This window comes from Bidens hawaiensis, unplaced genomic scaffold (assembly GCF_021521415.1).
Source record: "Bidens hawaiensis isolate Kalapana, Puna unplaced genomic scaffold, B.hawaiensis_p1.1 tig00020807_1, whole genome shotgun sequence".
In the NCBI taxonomy this organism is placed as follows: domain Eukaryota; kingdom Viridiplantae; phylum Streptophyta; class Magnoliopsida; order Asterales; family Asteraceae; genus Bidens; species Bidens hawaiensis.
Window position 1 is genome coordinate 295,915 of NW_027493207.1, and position 19,331 is coordinate 315,245.

The 19,331-nt window shown below is 38.4% G+C and overlaps 2 pseudogenes across 1 annotated transcript in view; one reads left to right on the plus strand and one right to left on the minus strand.

Annotated features, from left to right (window-relative positions):
• LOC143561828 (pescadillo homolog) overlaps positions 1 to 19,331 on the plus strand; it is a 95,040-nt pseudogene that overhangs the window by 2,871 nt on the left and 72,838 nt on the right. The window lies entirely within an intron of this gene.
• On the minus strand, positions 16,430 to 17,862 carry LOC143561832 (UDP-glycosyltransferase 88B1 pseudogene; annotated as a pseudogene).

The window sequence follows — 19,331 nt, forward strand, 5'->3', positions numbered from 1 at the left end:
TCAAGTCAGTCCCTCTGTCTTCAGGTATTGATTTTGATTCTAATTTTTGGCATAGATTTTATCTGTATATATATATATATATGTGTGTGTGTATGTATATATATTTTGTATATGTGTGTGAGTGTGTATGTTGATGTATAATAAGAGTTAATTAAATATGAGAGGAAGGGCCTTATTTGCTCAATTAATGGATTTTCTTTAGTTCTTTATAAAAAAACACATATTAGCTTCGGATCTTAACAAGAGAGTATGGATTTGCCAAGGATTTGTTGAAAAATGGATTCTTCGAGTTGGAGTGATACAAGAGGAAGCACGAATTCGCCGTTGTGGATGTGGAACCCGAAGAACTTTTCTCAAGTCCCACGGATGGCGTCAAGTTGAGGACCAGTTGCTCCCATCTTTGGAATGGACTCGGGGCGCAATGTAGATGAGGAAAAATAGTCGACTCGGATCCATTTTCAACATAGCCATTGTTAATTTTCTCCTATGCATATGTGTATTTTTATGCAAAGAGAGTGTTTGTGTGTGTGTGACAGAGAGAGAGAGAGAGAGAGAAAGAAAGAAGTGGTTCATAAGAATGTAAATTTGGAGGAAATGACAAATCTCACTTTATATATAAAGGGTAATTGGCGGATCCCTAATGGGCTGGCACCATTTTGACTTACTAAAAATGGGCCCAACATGTTGGATTATTGGGCTGAGCCTTTGGATGAGATAAGGATCAAAGATCTCTAAGCATCGACATATACAACTAGCCTAATCCTAGGGTTACCTCTTCAGTGCGATTATTAAAGGTTTACTAGATTATCGGTTTGTTGATTGTTGAGACATGTCGTTTCAATTTGTCAAAGCAATGTTTGATAAAGTAGGTACTTAATTAACAATTTGGTCATTATATAGCTACAACACCACCATTTGATTTCACGCAATCAAACAACCATCCACAAAACACTCGGGTGGTTATTTTGACCAAAGAAAGTTAAACTTTGATTTGTTTATTTTTAGCAAGAGATTTCACTTACATAACATTAACGTGACACGACTATTTTTTATATAGTAATAGATTAAAATATTAATTATACATTATTATATACTAGTCGAGTGCTCACACTATGTAGCGGGAATAACATTTTAATTTAAGGTTTTTAGCGATCCAAGGATAGCTCGACTCGAACTTTACACCAAGCCGGCTCAGCTCAGCTCTAAACTAAAGCTGAAATCTTAAAGTCGAGATCATCTTGATAATTTTGATATTTATATAACTTGAGTACTATTAATAATATTTTTGTAAAAGATATAAAATAAATAAAAAAAAAGAAAAAATTGAGTAATAAAGGTTTTTCTCCGAAGTGTAGATTAGTTTGATAATTGTTAGATATACCATATTAACTTTAATTAAATAATAAAGGGTTTTATCCGGAGTGTATATTGAGAGAAAATAAATTAATATCAATAACGTAATCACACAAATATATTGTTTTTGTGCGTCTTTCTCTCTCCATAAATAGTTTCATTAAGAAACCATAAATCTTATCCTTAACTATATAACCTAAAAGGGAAGTCACCAAGCTGACAAACATATCGACTACATGCTTCTTTGCTGCAGTTACTACTTTCACTGCAGTAACATGTTCATATATCTAATATTTATCATACTTTCTATTAATAGGTTCCGTGTCCGGTCCGCAACTTTCGGAACATTTAACGTTGTCACCAACTCAACAAATCCTTCATTTAACATAACTAGTAATATACCCGCGCGATGCTGCGGTGATGACAATATGTTTAAACGGATTTTTGGTAGTTGCAACCTTTTAAACATATGGTACGATACGGTTTTTACAAAAAATGAATGTTGCTTTTTGAACGTTACAATTACTATACGAATCATAAAAACCAAGTTTTATACTCATGGCATGGTAGTTTAAGAAAAATGATTGAAACTCATTTTGCTAAGCATTTTGACTTGAACCAAATCTATTATGGCAGTCACGGTTATTTTGGAAGTCTTTTGAAATTTTTGCTGAACATAAATTCGTTTTTGTATATAATTGTTATGACGCAAATCAAGACCTATTTTTTTTAAAGATGACTCGAACTCATTATTCTTATAAAATGCTCTAACCAGAATCAAAGCTGACAGTTTTTTTATTGCCCCGAACTTATTTTACTTGGTACCCATCTTAATATGAACAAAATAACTTTTATAATGACCTAAATTCATTTGGCTTGCATCCCGTTATAACTCGAATACATTTTAACATATCAAAGTCCTCGATCGTTAACCCGAAAAAATAAAAATATTAAAAAAAATGATTGAAACTCATTTTGCTGGACATTTTGACATGAACCAAATCTACTCTGTTAGTCATGGTTATTTTAGAGTCATTTGAAAAACCTTCATAAACGACCAAAGATTTAATGTTCACCCTGACCCAAAATTAATATTTTTTAACATCACCTAAACTCATTTTGAATATAATCGTTTTTACGCAAACCAAAACCATTTTTTTAAGATGACTCGAACTAATTATGCTTATAGCATGTTTTAATCGGAACCAAAATTGACAACTTTTTTTTAAATGACTCAAACTCATTTTATTATTGCATGTTTTGACCTAAACAAAATTTTAATCTTTTTTTTATAATGACCTAAACTTATTTGGCTTATATCCAGTTATAACTCAAAGGCGTTTTGACCTGTCAAAGTCCTCAATCGTTGATCCGAAACAATAAAAGTATTTAAAAAAATGATCAAAACTCATTTTGATGTCATTTTAACTTGAACCAAAATTGATACTTTTTTTCTAAATGACACGAAATCATTTTGGTTATAACATGCGCATCAATATTCTTACATTGGAACGCTGACAAAAATAAACACGTCGTAATTGTGTGTTTGAAATTTATTAATACGTATTATATTCAAAGATATAAATGAAAAACAAAGTAAAAGAGTATAGATGACTATATGGATAAACTAAAGGGGATGGAAGAGTAATTATTAATTAAATTTACAAAAGTTGAGTATAGTTGAATGGTTAAATTTGTAATTATATTTTAGGTTCATAATTACATATTTGAGTTGTACTCTTGTGTTTAATTGACTTGTACGTTATAATAAACCCCTCAAAATAAAACTAATTTTATATTGAAACGTCAACAAAAATAAGCATGTTACAATGGTAAGTTCGTTTTTTGTTTAAAACCCAATATTTTAAAAGATATTGAAGAAATAAATTTTTTTAATGAATTTGTCAATTAAATGGGTAAAGATAGAGGGTTTATGAGTAACTAGTTTATAAATTAACAAAGTTGTATTGAAGTTGAAGAATTACTTTTGTAACTATTTTCTAAAGTAACCATTTATAACCGTACAAGATGTGACAAATACTATATTGCCCTTATATTTTCAAAATTGAATGCATTAGTGATTGTATTTTATGCAATAGTGATTGTACCTCTTAAAATTTAAGAGGTTATTCATTCATGCTTTATATATAGTACTAGCCAGTTGCCCGCGCGATGCAGCGGTGTGCGTACAAACGCAACCGGTGTTAGTATGTTTGTAACCTCGCAACTTTACGTGTGTAACCCGACAATGGTATGCATTTAACATGGCATTTGGCGTGTAACCAGTGCCCATAACTGCGCCACATAATGCATATACGCGAGCAACCTGGTATGTATAAACAATGTCATCCATGTAACTGATGCTTGAACGCGCATAACAGGTGGCGACAAGCAAGATGCAAAGATGAAATGTACAATAATTTCAAATAAGCTACTTTGAACCCAATCTTTTTTTACGAACTTGTTTCGACCCGAAAATGTTTTAACCTGAAGCCCGTTTTGACATGAGCCCTTTCGATCTAAACCCATCCCGACATGCACTAAATTAACCCTTTTTGTATTAACCTGTTCCAACCATAACTTGTTCCAATACAATTTGTCGAACAAACCCGACCCATTGCCGGTAATAACTGGTAATCATGTAACATGCTAGTTTTTTTTTAAATTAATAAACTATAGCAATACCATACTGAAATTAAAGATAATAAAATGCTCGTTTTTATGGTGTACTTTTTCAGAAAAATTATTAACGTGTGAAAAAGGTACGGTTGTTTAAATGTCGTGGGGTAGTTGGTTAATAATGGAAAATATGTAACTACTTAATATATTAACAAAACTTGATTGAAGTTGAATGACCATTATTGTATATTATTTTGGATATGCAAAGACTATTTTACCCCTAGATTCTTAAAATTCTATGCATTGTAACTTGTACAATATGCAACAAGAGTGGTACCTCTTAAAATTTAAGAGGTCCATTACTCCTATATTATATATAGTATAGATATAGATAATGAACACAGAAGTCGGTATCAGAAACCGAAACTTCCGACGGTTCCGGTACCGGAGCACCACCGTGGACTTCTACTACAGGGAACGGAAGGTCGGTGAAGGGGTGGTTTGGGACGACAGAGTCAAAGGTAGAGATACGTGGAAGTTTATTGTTCCTGTGACTTTGCCGTCTTCTAATGGGGAATATATCATAGAATAGTAACCAACTTTCAAAAGTGTTCCAATTAGGTCACTCATGCATATTTTTCTCAAATCGGGTCACTAAATCTTCAAATTGAGTCTCACCAATTTTTTTGTATGTTAAGAAAGAAGTGGAGGATAAGATGTGGGGGTCGGAATTTGCAATATATGTAGTTATATTTTTTAAAAATTAAAACACGTTAATTATATTAAAATTCAAAAATAAAATCAATGTCGCCACTCAACGTCAACATCAAAAAAAAAATAAAAAGATTTCCTATGTGAAACAAAAAATAAAAACGTTAAAAAAACATGTTAAAACCGTTAATTTAATAAAATATGAATGTTGAGTGACCTAATTGAAACACTTTTTAAAGTTGAGTGACCTAATTGAAACACCTTTGAAATTAGGTTACTATTGTATGAAATTGCCCCCTTCTAATGTTACAACGTTGTCGGGAGTTAAGGAGTGACATTAACGGTGGGGTTTTGCCACTGAGAAGTTAGTCAAGGTTGACTGGAAAGTTTAAGATATTAATATTTGTGAGGAGGTATAAGCATGTTAATATGGATTGTACTATGGACCTTGTGGTTGCAAGAAATTTTTCAGAAATTGTATTTATGTAAAAGTTATTTAAAAAATGGTATGCTTTTGAGGGTTGTTATAAAAATGGTGAAACCGTGGTTTGAAATCACGGTTTGGCTATTTTTTCTATGTACGTGTCAGATTGGTATTTTTGAAAATAATATTTTTGATTAAAATAAGTCAAACTGTGGTTTGAAACCATGGATTGCGTGAAAAAGTTAAACTTAATAACACTTCTAATTGTATGGTGGTTTTGCTAGTCAAGCCGTGGTTTCAAACCACGGTTCGACCCTTTTCTGTTATTTTTTTAATGCCGACAAGTATCTATATGCAATAGTGAAATTTAATCTCAAAGAACAAAAAAACAAACAAAAAGTATCACATGTGAACATACTAAATTAAATTGGAGAAAAAAGGGGAAAAAACATTAATTTGAAACCAAGGGTTGATTAAAAACAAAAAAATAATCACATGTGAACATATATACTTATCAGTATATAAAAAATAAAAAAAAATGATTAAACCATTGTTTCAAACCACATGTTGATTAGACACAAAAAATATTCACATGTAAATATATATATATATACTTATCGGCATTTAAAGAATAAAAGAAAATGGTCAAACCGTGGTTTCAAACCACGGTTACACCATTTTTGTAACAACCCTCAAAACCATACCATTTTTGAAATAACTTTTGCATAACACACCATTTGTGAAAAATTTTCGTGGTTGCAAACAGGGAGCTTAGAAATATCTATTGCCGATGATATATATATACAAGTTGCGTACTTGCGTGTGTGTGTAATATTATTTCCATTATTTTTTTATTTATTTTTTGTATTTTATATTTTAACTTTGTGCGTAAGTGTTTGAGCATGTATCTTGTATCGACAGTAAATATATAAAAGTAGATTTTTTTATTGATTTTTTATTTATACAAGTCTAGTTTGATGGCTGGGGATAAAGTTGGTTGTTTGTTTCGATGGGTAGACTTTGAAATTAATTCTTTATGATTATGCTAAAACCCGTGTATAGTACTCCGTATATGTTTTATAAAAATATTAAATTAAATATTCAACCGTTAGTACTAAAGTTTTAGAGATTAAAAAAGAGACTGAAAACAAACTTATTTGGTAGGCGAAGAAAGAATATCTGACCATTATAATTTACGATCGCGACCATTCAAAACTTTATCTTATAATTTGCAAACTCTCCTCATATAATTTTGAGGGGTAAGATGAGAATGCTTTTAGTAGTAAATATTTAGGAGTTAAGAATTGAGAGCTCCAAAACACACTTGTATATTCAGTGAAGAAAGAGAAGCGGAAAATATAAACGAGAGCTTAGGGCCGGGTGGTCGACCGACCCCGGCTCGATACCCCGATAGGCCCAGATTTTTTAAAAAAAATTATATATATATATATATATATAATATTTAAACTTAATTACACAACCGCTAGTTTGGTTTAGTGGCGAAGTTGTGTGACTTTCAACCAAAAGGTTATAGGTTCCAACCACACTAGAGGCATTTTAATCTTATTTTTATAAAAAAAAAAAAAAGTTTTTTACCCAACCAAATCATAAGACCCAAAAAATTAAAGCTTATTTTAAAATTAGATTGTTTAAACCCAACAATATACTTTTTATTAAGGCCAAAAATATTTTCGACTTCGCCCAAAAAATTTTTAGTCGTTCTCATAGTCGGGCCCGTGAGAGCTCATGTGATTATGACAAGCGACACTCTCATTACTTACATAATATAGCATATGTAATTTGTTGTCCTTGATGTGAGGCCTTGACCCAGGTCATGCACCTTATGCTACGATTGAGTGCTTAGAGCTTGGAAGAGGGTAAGGGAACCACACGCCTTATTAGGTCTCAAGGTCATCTTTAGAGGCCTTGTATGGCACCCTTGCTTGCCCGAGGGTGTAAGGCCCCGTTACCGGTAGCCCTACTTTCGTGTTGGATTTACTCATAAACGCAGTTCTAAATATCAGAGTTAATTAAAACATTCGCGGAATATAAAAGCTTTCATAAAACATTTCATAACAAAACACATCTTGTCTTAAAACATCATCTTGTCTTTCAAAATAACCGAAACATTAAACTTAAACGTCTTGAGTCTTCCGATGCCAACCTCTTATTCAGTGCCACGTGTCTCCTCAAGCGAGCTGCCTCATCCTACTCACCTGCGTGCATACTAAAAGTCAGCTACGCTGAGTGAGTTCTAGTTAATCATACATTATACAATACACATAAACTTATATTCTTTCAATCATACTTTCATACTTTCATACTTTCTTTTGTATTAACTTGCTTTCATATCTTACGTTATAAAGAGCATTACGCCCTACATTCCTCGAGTATTATTAGGGCTCGGTACCCTCCTTCCTCGAGTATTATTAGGGCTCGGTACCCTCCTTCCTCGAGTATTATTAGGGCTCGGTACCCTCTTTCCTCGAATATTAGTAGGGTTAGGTTCCCTAGTTCTCGAATATTAGTAGGGTTCGATTCCCTCTTCGTTACCATACAACCATACATCATACCTCGAGTATTATTAGGGCCTGGTACCCTCTTCGTAACCATACAACCATACAACCATCCTTTCCTTCTTTTATTAACTTTATCACATTCGTACACATAAGCATACATATCATACTTACCTTATACATAGCGTTACAACCTGACAGTACGCGCAATATCCGAAGATCGTTCACGTATCATCAAGCAATCATTCATACATTTCACATTATTCACATAAGGCATACACTTATCTCTTAGGATAAGTGTATTAACAAACATATTGAGTATGCACACAGCCCCGAAAACATAACACATAAATGGGGCTAGAAACTCACCTGAATCCTGTTACGCTCTCCGTTAATCGTTATTCCCTTCTTGAGCTGTGCACGGCTAACTGTATAATATTTACATGTATCAATTAACTACTACTACTCGTATAGTATTTCTATCTTTATATAACCCACAACGAACGGGGGTCCGGGGGCAGCGCCCCTGGCAGCGGGGTCTGCCCCTAGCAGGGTCCAAGGGGCAGAGCCCCTGGCTGTCTTAACACATTTTTCATTAGGTTTTTAATTTATTTTCTAATTCGCTAACTCCAGCGAACTTATCATTAAGCGAACTTAACCATAAGCGAACTTAACATTAAGCGAACTTACTGTAAGCGAACTTAGTGTTAAGCGAACTTAACATTAGGCGAACTTACTGTAAGCGAACTTAGTGTTAAGTGAACTTAACATTTAAGCGAAGTTAAGCATTCGGCGAACTTAACTCAGGCGAAGTTAGCATTGAACGAACTTATCACCAGGCGAAGTTATGGCTTGGCGAACTTATCACCAGGCGAAGTTATGGCTTGGCGAACTTACCCAGCGAACTTTTGTACTCGGCAAAGTTGATTAGTTAGGCGAACTTGCTTGCAAGCGAACTTGCTTGCAGGCGAAGTTCGCTTGCAGGCGAAGTTGTGCAACAGCCGCCACTGTTCATCCTTAATCCCCAAAATCATCATCGTTTTACCGAGAAATCCATGGGTATGGTATTTGACTAATCCACGATCATTCCTATGGTCGTTTTTGGTTAAGATTTGACCCGAAAACACGTAAAGTTTGGACCTTTAATTCTAGAAACGTTCAATACAAGGCCTACGGTTTATCTTAAATGAACCGAACATGTTTAAGGGTTTATTAGGTTCGTCCTAGCATCAAGTTCGCTACTTTACGCTTCGTTTAGATCCGATTTATTATCGTTTCAAGTTTCATGGCAAACCGTCTATAAAAACATGAACTTTAAGATCGAAATCTTACCTTTATGTGTTCGGTTTGCGTGGTTATCTCGTATCTAGCTCGTATATCGAAGATCTAATAATGGTTGGCTTGATTTTGGTCTCGGATCCCGTTCTCTCTCTCGCGGCCGTGTGAGGTGGAGGATGTGTGTGTTTTTGAGTGTGAGAGAATAAGATGGAAATGAATGGTGGTTTAGGGTTTAAGGGTGCTTTAAGGAGGTATTTATACCCCTTAAGGCTCATGGACCTAAGGCCCATTACCCTTAATCCATCTTAATTAAGTCCAAGTCCATGATCTCTTCCATATTAGACGTTAGTTAATATTATTAAACGCACGACAATTTAACGCAACTTTCTTTATTTATTATTAGAATATTTAGGATGTTACAAGTCTTCCCTCCTTAAAGAGGTTTCGTCCCCGAAACCTAACTATTACAAAAACAGACTAGGGTAGAACTTGCGCATCTCATCCTCAGCTTCCCAAGTAGCATCTGATCCTTTGCGGTGCTTCCATATCACTTTTACCAAAGGTATAACCTTGTGACGAAGCTGCTTCTCCTTTCGATCTACAATCTCTATTGGTTGCTCGATGTAGTTCAGCTGTTCATCAACCTCGATGTCCATTAATGGCACGTGAGACGTGTCATCAGCTAAACACTTCCTCAGATGAGAAACATGGAAGGTTGAATGAATTCCCTCTAACTCATCAGGTAAATCCAGCTTATAAGCTACTTCACCCACACGATCTAAGATTTTAAACGGTCCAATGTACCTTGGACTCAACTTCCCTCTTTTCCTAAAACGGATAATCCCTTTCCAAGGCGAGACCTTAAGCATCACATTGTCACCAACGTTAAACTCAATTGGTCGTCGTCGCTTATCAGCATACGATTTCTGTCTGTCTTGAGCAGCCTTCATTCTTGCTTTGATCTGATCGAACTTTGAAGACGTTTCTTGAACCACTTCTAGGCTTCCCATTTCTTTCTGACCAATCTCACCCCAACACACCGGGGTTCTACATCGTCTACCGTAAAGCATCTCAAACGGTGGCATACCAATACTTGAATGGTAACTGTTGTTATAGGAGAACTCTGCCAGGTGCAGATGATCATCCCAACTTCCACCAAAATCTAAAACACAAGCACGCAACATATCCTCAAGGGTTTGGATCGTCCTTTCAGACTGTCCATCGGTTTGAGGATGATACGCCGTACTGATGTTCAACCTTGTTCCCATAGCTTCATGGAATTTCTTCCAGAACCTCGAAGTAAACCGTGTATCTCTATCAGACACGATCGATAACGGTACTCCATGCTTGGTTACAACTTCTTTAATGAACAAGCTTGCTAACGTTTCTGATGAGATGGCCTCTCGTATGGGCAGAAAGTGAGCACTCTTGGTCAAACGGTCCACAATCACCCAGATAGTATCATGATGCTTAGCTGTACGAGGTAGCTTAGTTATGAAATCCATGGTTATGTGTTCCCATTTCCACTCAGGTATCTCTAGCGGTTGCATCTTCCCATAAGGCTTCTGATGTTCGGCTTTGACTTGTAAGCAAGTTAAGCACTTACTGACATAGTCTACTACCTCATTCTTCATTCCAGGCCACAAGTAATCTCTTTTCAAGTCTTGGTACATCTTTGTAGCTCCAGGATGGATTGAGTACCTTGACTTATGAGCTTCATCTAAGATTCGACTTCTAAGATCACCATGACGTGGGATCCACATACGGTCGAACCTAGTCTTAACTCCATGAGTGTTTTCCATCAAATCATCTTGCTTGCCATAAATCCTTTCTTTCTTTACTAACCCTTCATCTACTAACACCTCTGACTGCACCTTGATGATTTCTTCAAAAAGACTTGGGTTCATGATCAACTTGTATGACTTTACTGTTGCAAGGACTTCCTCATTCTTACGACTTAACGCGTCAGCGACTACATTAGCTTTACCGGGATAGTACTTAATGTCGCAGTCATAATCCTTAATCAACTCCAACCATCTTCTCTGCCTCATGTTCAATTCTTTCTGCTCGAAGAAGTACTTTAAACTCTTATGATCTGTATAGATAGTACACTTAGTACCGTACAGATAATGCCTCCATATCTTAAGAGCATGCACTACAGCTGCTAAATCTAAATCATGCGTCGGATAAGTACTATCATGGACTTTCAACTGTCTAGACGCGTAAGCTATCACCTTTCCTCATTGCATCAACACGCAACCTAACCCTCGATGCGAGGCATCAGCACAAACAACTAAATCCTCGTCACCATCGGGTAGAGCAAGGATTGGAGCTTGTGTGAGTCTTTTCTTTAATTCCTCAAAGGCTTCTTCTTGAAACTCTCCCCAACTGAATACTATCGACTTTCGGGTCATACCGGTCAGCGGTGCGGCTATCTTGGAGAAACCTTCGATGAATCTCCTATAGTAGCCAGCTAACCCTAGGAAGCTTCGTATATCAGTCGGATTCTGCGGAGTCTTCCAATTCGTTATCGCTTCAATCTTAGCTAGGTCCACGGTAATCCCTTCAGGATTGATCACGTTACCTAGAAATTGCACTTCTCTTAACCAGAACGCGCACTTCGAAAACTTAGCATACAACTTCTCTTTCTTCAGAGTCTCCAATACCTCTCTCAGATGCTCAGCATGGTCAGACTCGCTCTTTGAATAAATCAATATATCATCAATGAAGACGATAACCGACTTATCCAACATCGGCCGACACACCCTATTCATCATGTCCATAAATGCTGCATGAGCATTTGTTAGACCGAATGACATTACGAGGAACTCGTAGTGTCCATACCGCGTTCGGAACGCTGTCTTAGGGATGCCTGCCTCCTTCACCTTCAGCTGATGGTAGCCTGATCTGAGATCTATTCGTGAGAACCAACTTGAACCTTGCAGTTGGTCAAACAGATCATCAATCCTTGGCAAAGGATATCTATTCTTTACCGTAAGCTTATTCAACTCACGATAGTCTATGCACATTCTCATACTTCCATCCTTCTTCTTCACGAACAACACTGGTGCGCCCCACGGAGAAACACTTGGTCTTATGAAACCTTTGTCGAGGAGTTCTTGCAGTTGGGACATTAATTCTTTCATCTCAGACGGCGCTAGACGGTAAGGCACTTTCGCGACAGGCTGGACTCCTGGTACTAAATCTATTTGGAATTCTATCTCTCGCTCCGGTGGCAACCCCGGGAGATTCTCTGGGAATACTTCTGGGTAGTCGCGCACTATAGGAACATTTTTCATTTCTTTCGTCTCGGCCGTAGCGTTGACGACATACGCCAGGTAGGCACCGCACCCTCGCCTTAACAAACCCTCGGCTTTTATCATTGAAAATCTAATCCACGCAGGTTTGATTCACACTCCAAATGTCCTTTTTTTAATTAGTTGCTTCTTGGCCACCTTTTTATCTATTTGTTTCTATCTTTTTTCCGGTTGTTTCCAAAACTTTTTTCAGGTAGATATATATACCTTAAACTTGTAATATATATAGAACTGAAAATATTGTAGTTTATATATGAAACATTGCAATTGCTTGGTGAAATTTAAAAATATATTTTATAATCTCTAGCTCTAACTTTTAAAAGGGCCTCAAGCTTTGCTTTCGTTTTAGGCCCCTAAAATGGTTGGGCCGCCCCTGTTTTAGTGTTTAATTGTTAATTCAATGGAGTGTGTAAAACGTGGTGACCGACTCCGACCACCACATTTTATACAAGATGTTATATTCCAAGAATCAGAATCAATTATCATGCTATCAAAGAAAAAAATCTGTTAATCCTATCTTGTTTATTGTTAACTATTTCAAATATAAAAGGAAAATTAGTTTCTATTGGTCCTAACTATTTTATTTTTGCTGGTGCTGGTCCCAACTATTATTTTGGCTGGCAACGGTCCCAACTTTCACATACGTTGATTTCACCGGTCCGCGATTAACGAAGTACTAACTCCGTTAGGTAAAAGTGACATGTCGTCCTAGTTGTCAAAATCAAGTTTTGTTATCAAACCCATCTCCACAATCGATGCCGGAACCTCGCCGGAAAACTGGTTCCCGGAGAAACCAATCTCCGATAACGATTTAAAAAAAATCTCCAGCGGGATTTTCCCACTAATCCGATTATTATTAATATAAAGCTTTTTGAGATTGAATAGTAATCCAAACGTCGTCGGAAGTTCGCCGGAGAGTTTATTGGAGTCAAGAAACAAGTGGGTGAGACGTGAAAGTTGGCCGAACTCCGGTGGGATCCGACCAGATAAATATTTAAGGTTGCTGAGATCAAGAAGTTGTAGAAAGGTGAGGTTAGAGAGAGAAGGAGAGAGAGAGTACCGGATAGTGACGTGTCGAGGATGAAATCGTCGCCGGAGATGAGGCCGGAGCGGGAGAGGTTGACGACTCTCCGGCGGAGTTGCAGGTAACGCCGGCCCATGATTTGCAGCAGTCGGTTTGAGGTGTCCATGACTGTAAGAGGTTTGATGGGTCAAAGGTGATTTGGTGTTTGAAGTCAACTAATGCTTGATGGTCAACATGATGGCAAGACTGTGATCCACGTAGGATGCCCATGTCATCTGATTTTGAAAACTATGATGGCACATCAGCTTTTGACTAACGGAGTTAGTACTCCGTTAGTCACGGACTGGTGGAATCAACGTATGTGAAAGTTAGGACCGTTTCCAGCTAAAATGATAGTTGGGACCAGCGCTGACAAAAATAAAATAGTTGGGACCAATAAAAACCTAATTTCCAATATAAAAAAGACAAACATATTACTATTCATTCTGATCACCACATTAACTTCATATAGGTTTTCTTTTCTTCTTTTTTTATGGCAAAATTCCATTAGAAAAAGGACTAGCAAAGTGACTAAACAAAATATATAGTAACCCAACGATGCTATTATGGGGAAAAAAAGATAAATTGAAGCCGTTCTTCTAATTCTTCATTTTTCTCCTCTTGAACAAAAATACTTGCTTATTTACATTGCATTGCATTACATTACATTACATTAAACACTAACACAAAGTAAATAACTTATTAAACACTGAGGCTGTAGATCTAAACACTAACACAAAGTAAATAAACTTATTAAACATTAAGTCTCTAGATCACCCTGTGATCCATTGTTGGATTAGTTTAAACAGGTCGGTGACAGAGGAACCACCGTCCTCCACTGCAGCCTTTGCCTTTTTACTCATCTCTAAAACCCGTTCTCTCACCGCTTTCCCTTCCTCACCAAGCATCAACTCCCTCACCTTCTCCTCCACCGCTTCCGCCGTCACAAAATCATCTTCCGACATTTTCACCGCCACAGCCACCTTTAATTCTTGAACCAAATACATCCTATTCAGCTTCTGCTCCGCATACAATGGCCAAGCAACCAACGGAACCCCAGCAACCATCGACTCTAGAATCGAGTTCCACCCAAAATGACTCACAAATCCACCCATCGACCCATGACTCATTATCGCCTGCTGCAGTGCCTAGTTGCTCACCACGTACCAGTCCCTTCTCCCTTGTCCGGGTTAAAAACCCTTCAGGTAGAAAACCTTCAACACCCACTTGTTTTAGCTTACCACCTGGATACGACCCGTCTGGTGGTGGGTCCCGCACCACCCACAAAAACCTTTGCTCACTTTTCTCCAACCCAATAGCTATCTCCTTCAATTGTTTCTTATCAAACACACCCCTACTCCCAAAACATAAAAACACCACACTTTTACTCGGCTGAGAGTCGAGCCATTTTAAACACTCATTTTCAGTAGAATCTGCTTGATCTTCTCCACTACAATCAAAGGCCTAACTAGATAAAAAGGTGGATTCACCTTGTCCGGAATACACTTACCACCCCGAAGGGCATTAAGAGCTCTTTCTTCAAACCCGGTAAACACGGTTAAAATGATGCCAGGTCTCAAGGTCAATATAAGTGTCTAAAAACATGTTTTTTTTCTGGTAATACTTCAATTGGTAATACTTCAATTGTTTTTTTTCTAAAAACATGTTTTTTTTCTAAAAACATGTTTTTTTTCTGGTAATACTTCAATATAAGTGTCTAAAAACATGTTTTTTTTCTGGTAATACTCCAATTCGTTAGTGACCCTAGACGAAGTCACATGGAAGCCGCTACTCGTGTTTTGCGATATTTAAAAGGAACCCCGGGGCAAGGTATTTTTATTCCTAAAGAAGGTGGAACCGATCTATTGGCTTATTGCAATTCAGACTGGTTAGGGTGTCCAATGACTCGAAGATCCAGAAGCGGTTACTTACTTCTTCTTGGAGGAGCTCCTGTCTCTTGGAGAACAAAGAAGCAGTCTGTTGTTTCGAGATCATCAGCAGAAGCCGAATATCGTGCAATGGCTAATGTTGTCAGCGAAATCTTATGGATGAGGTGGCTTTTAAGCGAGCTTGATATAACCCTTAGTGGTCCGACTCAATTGTTTTGTGACAATCAAGCTGCTCGTCACATCGCAAATAAACCGGTCTTCCATGAACGAACTAAGCACGTTGAGATGGATTGCTATTTTGTGAGGGAAAAAGTTAACTCTACGGAGATATGCCCTATGCCGATCACCACCAAAGACCAGGTCGTCGACGATCTTACAAAGACTTTGGGGACCAACACCCTTCGTTTTCTGTTGTGCAAGTTGGGTGTTCGAGATCTTCACGCTCCAACTTGAGGGGGAGTATGGAATGTGGAATATTCTCATTCTATTCTATTCTATTGCTTCCGGTTTATTTCTTTCCTTATTGTTTACCTATAATCATGCATGTATTTTTGGCACTCTTGCTATAAAGAGGCCTTTCTTCTTCCAGTTGTAATATACGAAAATAATCAATCAAAAATATTACAACCCATGATAATTTTATTAGATAGAATTATCCAACACCTAGAGCAAGAGAATTTAACTAGTCTATCTAAAAAAAAAGTTAATACATCTAAAGATAAAGTACGTTTTAATTTATCGATAATAATACAAAACTATTAACCCTATCTTGTTGGCATTCAGAAATTTGATATAGACACGTTAATTCACGACTCGGTTAGAATTGTACCATGTATGATGGTAAGTTAGTAAATTCTATGGACATCTACCAAGTACTAACCCGACATTGTAATTGTGTGCGTGTTTTGGTTTTTATTTATTTATTTATTTTTTTATTTATTTGGGGGGGGGGGGGCTAGTTCCATAATATTTTTTAAATAATTGAAATAAAACGTGATAATAATGCTTAAAAGGCTAAGGTTCACCTAAAAATCCGACGATCGACGATAGAGGTACGTAATTAAACAAACACATGCAGCCACACTAAAAATAACCTAGAACTACTAACCCCACGGTGTTATTTTGTGGATAATAACGATATTTGCTTCTTCCAATTCTTCATTTTTCACCTTTTGAACCAAAAGATTGCCTTATTAGCATTTCATTTAATTAAACATTAGCACAAAGTAATTTATCTTGTTAAACAAAAAGGCTCTAGATCACCCTGTGATCCATTGTTGGATTAGTTTAAACAGGTCGGTGACAGAGGAACCACCGTCCTCCACTGCAGCCTTTGCCTTTTTACTCATCTCTAAAACCCGTTCTCTCACCGCTTTCCCTTCCTCACCAAGCATCAACTCCCTCACCTTCTCCTCCACCGCTTCCGCCGTCACAAAATCATCTTCCGACATTTTCACCACCACAGCCACCTTTAATTCTTGAACCAAATACACCCTATTCAGCTTCTGCTCCGCATACAATGGCTAAGCAACCAACGGCACCCCAACAACCATCGACTCTAGAATCGAGTTCCACCCACAATGACTCACAAATCCACCCACCAACCCATGACTCATTATCGCCTGCTGCGGTGCCCAGTTGCTCACCACGTACCAGTCCCTTCTCCCTTGTCCGGGTTAAAAACCCTTCAGGTAGAAAACCTTCAACACCCACTTGTTTTAGCTTACCACCTCGATACGACCCGTCTGGTGGTGGGTCCCGCACCACCCACAAAAACCTTTGCTCACTTTTCTCCAACCCAATAGCTATCTCCTTCAATTGTTTCTTATCAAACACACCCCTACTCCCAAAACATAAAAACACCACACTTTTACTCGGCTGAGAGTCGAGCCATTTTAAACACTCATTTTCAGTAGAATCTGCTTGATCTTCTCCACTACAATCAAAGGCCTAACTAGATAAAAAGGTGGATTCACCTTGTCCGGAATACACTTACCACCCCGAAGGGCATTAAGAGCTCTTTCTTCAAACCCGGTAAACACGGTTAAAATGATGCCAGAAGACCTGGCAAGGTCAATATAAGTGTCTAAAAACATGTTTTTTTTCTGGTAATACTTCAATTGGTGCATCGGAAACATGTAATTGTGGGAGTCCAGGAATATGAAAGTAATCGTTTGAATCCTTAGTGTCGTGCATGTAAGGTATGCTTAAAAACAAACATAATAATGAGGCACCACCCGTGAAGAAATAGTAAGTGGGAATATGAAGATTTGTAGAGACTTTGAAAGCTGCATTAGTAAGAAGTCAAGAATGACACCTTTGATGGTGGATTTGGCTAAGATGGTTACGAGGGTGTTATGCATTATTGGGTTGTAAAGCTCTGGGATCCCGAAAGCCCGGCCTAAGTGATCTTTAGAGAAGTCTGGTAGCACAACATTTGCAGGGAGGTGGTGGAACGTGATGGAAGGAGCGGTGGCGGAGACGGTGTCGATGTATTTATTGGTATGGTTATGAGTGGGAATGATGAGGATGATTATATTGAGTGAAGGGTGGTGTTTGTTGATAAGTTTTCCAAACTCCACCATGGAAACAAGGTGGCCAATGGTTGGATCAGGATACAGAACCACCGTAGAAGACTCCATTATCTTTTTTTGTTTAGTTTTGTTTAGACGGATGGTCACATTTTAAAGAGTCATAAAGTCATAAAGGAGATGTTTAGATTTTTGGATTCTTTGTATCTAGAGATGGGTTTTGAAGAGGTAGGTCCCAGCAGAGCCCAGTTGGACCTGCAAGACTCACCTTAAACAGGGAAGTCTGCGCAGAGACCAACTGGATCCGCAGAACCAACCATGCTCAGAGACGTGACGTCCTTACGCGCAGTACGCAAGCTGGTCCCGCAGGAAATGCCTCCCAATGGTGAAGGACTCCGCCTGTCCCCGCAGCCTCGGATACAAGCCATTAGGGAAGGCTACCCGCGCAGCATGGCTACACGCACAAGGCACTTAGCTCTCGATCATTCAGTGTCACCTGAAGGAATGAGCCAAGCCGGGAGCAATCCCGCACAGAGGCGGGAGGGGGAATACTCCCGCCCAAATAAGCCAGTCCGTATACTGAAGGATCTTTTACTGTACCTGACGAGGTATGGGCGAAAGATCTGATCAGAGATACGACAGCTCACTGATACAGTATGGCGAGCAGCATGCTCCTGTACTGTATCACTATTAGCCGCTGCCTACTCACCAACTACTGTCATACCACGTGCGTAGCCGGCAGTTGGTGGAAAGGGAATAGTACACAGCAGGCCTGGTCACTATCAGCCGCTGCCTACCCACCAACTACCAGCAGGGCACGTGCGTAGGCTACTGTTGATGAACAGGAACACTGTAGCAGCCGGCCATACCTCCTTGGAAACCTACCTTCGGCTATAAATACCCCAAATGGTATGATCATCTTAACACATTATTACATTACATTATCTTATATCATCAGAATATACCTGATATCTGCTCTAGCAATCTCTTAATATACTTTTATATTTAAAGAGCAATCTAGTCTGATTCTCACGCCGGAGGGTGGTCACAAGGAGGAACCCCCCCCCCCCCCTTCTCAGTGACGAGCTCACGGTGTCTGTTTTGCAGGTTATCAGAAGAACCATCTTCCAAGGGTCTAACCCCTCGTGGGAAACAGCTATCCAACCCCCAGGTTACCAGTAATCTGTCAGGGGTCCGGTTAGTGTTTCTTCATTGGCGCCATCCGTGCATAAAGCTAGAACTACAATTTTCTCCAGTTTTTTCAAACTTTTACAAAGATGGTTAGAGAAATTCCGGTAACCACAACCCCAGCTACTGGGAGGAATACCGGCAACACAGTTTTTACGAACACTACCCCGGCTACCGAAGCCGGGGCAAGTGAAGTAAATTTTACGAACACTACCCCACTTACCAAAGCTGGGGCAAGTGCAGTAAATGATCGCCTACTGGGATCCACCGATACCCAGTTTGAGAAACGAAGACTCCCCCGCCAGACTCTCGATGAAGTTAAGGCATGGGCGGAGGCACGACAAAAGGAATTCCAGGCTGAGTTGGACGAACGCTTGCGTTCCGTGCAACAGGCCGACGAATTCGAATACTGGGAGGATGACTCGGAGGAATCCGACTCCGA